At 41.0% G+C, this 4,149-nt stretch overlaps 1 protein-coding gene across 2 annotated transcripts in view; it reads right to left on the reverse strand.

The window, feature by feature from the left end:
- Positions 1–2,762, reverse strand: part of LOC118432644 (ergothioneine biosynthesis protein 1-like) — an 18,280-nt gene extending 15,518 nt beyond the window's left edge. Inside the window, exon 1 of one of the 2 annotated variants that reach the window (XM_035844279.1) lies at positions 2,717–2,762. The gene's annotated coding sequence lies outside the window, so the exon portion shown is untranslated. Of the gene's footprint in view, positions 1–749; positions 980–2,716 lie in introns of those variants that run through there. The other variant, XM_035844278.1, reaches the window with a different exon arrangement.
- Positions 2,763–4,149: the final 1,387 nt, after the last annotated feature.

Consider the following 4,149-nt stretch of genomic DNA (forward strand, 5'->3'; position numbering starts at 1 on the left):
TCTATCAGAAAAGGCCAGCAATCAGCGACCCAGTACAAAAAGAAATGGCCAGCAAAAGTGCCAAAAAAGGCCATAGAGAGCCTGCTATGGAGGCTATGCTCAGTGCGCCCACCATCCAAGATGATGTCGACGGCTTGGCCCGATGGACCGAAGATAACCTCATGACTTTGAATCCGTCGAAATGTAAAGTCCTTGTTTTTTGTTTCATGAAGAACCCCCACCCCCACCTGTGATCACAGTTGGTCCTAGAGGGTCTGCATGGAGGGTCCTGACAACGCTTTACGCTAAATTCGGGACGATCGACAACGCTTTACGTTAAATTCACGAAGGCCGGCAACGTTTTACGCTAAATTCAGAAAGGCTGGCAACGGTTTTCGCTATTTAAAGATGTTGCCCAAGTTTCCTGTCAAGCATAAAGATGAACCACATACTAGAGTCGGCCTGAATGTTCTGTCTTGCTGTTTCTGTTATTGACTCAAATAGAAATCAACGAGTAGATACATGTAGGTGTTGTTATAAACACATGTACACGTAAGCCTACACAGGCTTTGACTCATTCTTTGCATTCTCAGGCATTCGGATGTAGGGATTGGGAGTGACCAAGTTAAGCCGGGCAAGAAAATCCGGATACATAAAGAACAAGTTACAAATGTTACCGAATTGGTGTTACCGATTTAAACATTCTGTAGAGTACGAAACTACTACAATGCAAACAAATAGTGAAGATAAACGTTTGACTGCAGTTTTACCTGTCAATGCCGAGAACAGCCCGTGTCGATTTAGATGGTCTGGTATGTAGGAAGTAGGACTCGGAGCTGCCTTTATGCCTAAAAACTGGTTAGACCGGTGATTATGAATCACAAATGAACAGACCGAATCACGAATGAACAGACTGAAGGAGATAATAGCCTTTTGCATATGTAACTATAGTAGTCTGTCCGTAATTAGATGGAAATTTTCAACAACTTAACGTATCTGGTTAGTACTCGTGGTGAACGTTTTCATGTCACACAGTGACGTTACACAGGCCACCAGAAACTTAAACCCGAAATGATAGGTATGTTTTGATTTATGATATTGAGAAAACTGTGGCTGCATTGACCACTCGATGCACAGTTCAGTGTGGGTGAGGCGTCGCAAGGGAAGTCCGGGAAATTTGTGAAATCCTTACCCCTGAAACGCCGCGTTCTGAGTTTTTGTAAGAAAATTTTGATTTGATGGATATTATATAAAGCTAAATCTAATGACATTTCTATCAGCAAAAAAGGTGTTTGAGGTTGACACGTCACATCCCCAACATATTTTCAGCATTTCGAGCGCCAAAGGCACGAGGCGGCGCAACGGGAGGACCATGGAAATTTTGAAATCTTGAACCTCTAAGATGATATTTCCTGCATTTTGATAGGCAAATTTTGCTGCCAGACTAAGCTAGCTACCTTCAATAACATTCCCATTAACGGCAAAAGGTGAGGGCGAGGCCTCCGATACATATTTTGGCTTGTCGATGACCGAATGTGAAAGGATTTGCAAGGGAAATTTTGAAATCTTGATCATCTGAAACGCAATTTCCCATGTTTTGAGGGGCTAAATTCACTGGTAGACTACCCTTCGACTTATGAATTTTGGGAGACCAGGCTACGATTTACGGGTAATTTTTAGGCTAGATTACGCTTTACGTGAAATTTTTAGGCTAGATTACGCTTTACGTGAAATACACTGGCTACGCTTTACAGTCAATTTTCCATCCTCACTACGAATTACGTGAAATAAAATAGCTTCCCTACGAATTACGCGAAACTAAAAGGCCTGCCTACGCCTTACGGAAAAGAGCATACAGACCCTCGTCCTACACAGCTGGAGGTCGTCGAGTTTGCCCGCATTTTAGGTGTCATCCTCCAAAGCAACCTGAAGTGGTCTAAACAAGTCGAAACGATGGTTGGGAAGGGAAACAAAAGACTGTACATGTTAAGAACACTGTCCAAGTATGGCCTAACTACTGGTGACCTTGTACTTGTCTATATTGGTTTTGTGCGCCCGGTATTGGAATACGCATGCCAAGTGTGGCATCCAGGATTGACTGTTGCTGAATGTAAGTCAATTGAAAGAGTGCAGAAGAGAGCTTGTAGGATAATCCTCGGACAGAACTATACCTGCTACAGCTCGGCACTGACTGAACTCTCCCTCACATCACTGTCTCAGAGACGTCATGACCTATGCAGATCTTATGCTCGTTCACTGTATAGATCCCCGACCTACAGGGACTGGTTCCCTCCCTGTCGTAAGGAGATTACTGGCAGAAATACACGTTCAGCCAACAAACTGCAGGTCCCCAGAGCCAACACCTCTCGTTTAAGGAAAAGTCCAATATACTATATGGTCTCACTACTCAATGACGACATTGTATGAACTATGTGTTTCTACCTTCCCAGTTTGTAAATAAGTCTGCGTAATGATGTGATTATTGATGTACATATGTATATAGTTGGAACAGTTTTTAAGCCATTTTTAACTGTTAACAAGCCCACCAATTCAGCCCTTGGGCTGCTATCAGAAGCTTGTACGTTTTTATTGTTTTGAACGAATAAACCTGTCATTCATTCATTCATAATACCAAGTCCCCCCTACATTTCTGACATGCCATTGCATAATTAAGTTATGCTTGCATGCAGAATCTCTCAACAATAGTTGAACACAGGACCAAAATGACAGCATTTACCTTCTAGTAGCCACAGAGAATGCCACAGTGACTGCAATCCATAATCATGTAAGACTACAGAGATTAACTATACACCATAAATCTGGGTTAGGAGGCTGTTTTGAATGTTTTATGGAGGTACTAGATAGGATTTGGGGTATGGTCTGTACAGCTTTATCATTCAAAACCTATGATTATTCACTCAACAGCACTCGTTCACCCCTGCCAAACATTCTAACTTACATACTTTCCAGCCATGTAAATCAGCCAGACTCTTACAATTAAGTCAATTGCATCCCGTCTTCTCATATATGCCACATAAACTTGATGTCATAACCCAGTGTTGTAACCTCTGAATTAGAAATTTTGATTTTTGACATTTCTGTTCTGTTTAGTATACGTAGTTATTGATTATGTATCCTTTGTTCACTTAGGCCACACCAATTTTATTTGTTGTTTGTTGGATTTTTTCAGAAAAAAATTGGGTCAGTCGGTCGAAAAAAGAAATTAAAAAATACTTTTGCAAAAAGTCGGGGGTAGATTCTAGGAGAGATTGAGGGGCTTACTCAAGCTACACAACAGAAATAACATTTAGGGGGGCCCTGGTAGCAAAGTTCAAAGTTTGAAGAAAAATGATAAATGTACCATCCAAAATATAGGCATGAACAGCTACTGGAATTTGAGGCCCTTAGTTAATTTGAGAAAGGAAAAGCAGTGAAAATTTGTCAACACAAGGTGTGGCCATCAATTTGATAAGTTTTTTTTTTTCAAATCAGAACAAAAAAAAAAGGGTCGGGAAATCTGAGAAACAACAAATGAAATTGGTGTGGCCTTATGTTGTAATATCCTCTGTTCATTTACATTATATGTTGGTGCATGTTTTATTAGCATGAAGCCGTCTCACACGTGTCATACAGTTGTGTCCCTGTGAGACTTAGTGCTCCAGTAGACGAGAGGGTGGAGAAGGAATTGCACACCCCTCCTTCACCATAAAAAGTCATGTGCAGGTCAGGCAAAACAGGTAAAAATGCCTGTCTGCCTGCTCATCTGTCGAAACGACGGGAGAACCACATATTAGCATGCGGGCTGGGCGTTTCTGAAACACACCTTAATAAGATATCAATCATTCATTCATATAAATGAGATTTCAACAAGCACGATATATATGCGCTGAGGATTTGCCTGGTGGATATTGATTCATGGTTTTAATTTCGTTTGATGTAAAGAAGAACATTGCAGTATAGTAGACTGTTTCACATGTATGCCTACCAGCAAATCTTATTACCTCCATAATATCATGGAGGTTATATTTTCAGTAACATTTGTATGTCTGTCTGATTGATTGGCTTTATATCGGTGTGTTGGTAGGGTGTGACAAAAACTGGAAATTATTAATAGATTTCAGACCCCTTAGCAGCTCGGATAGGTACTGCAGCAGGACTTTTGGCTTGGAT

This window comes from Branchiostoma floridae, chromosome 15, assembly GCF_000003815.2.
Source record: "Branchiostoma floridae strain S238N-H82 chromosome 15, Bfl_VNyyK, whole genome shotgun sequence".
Taxonomy (NCBI): Eukaryota; Metazoa; Chordata; class Leptocardii; order Amphioxiformes; family Branchiostomatidae; genus Branchiostoma; species Branchiostoma floridae.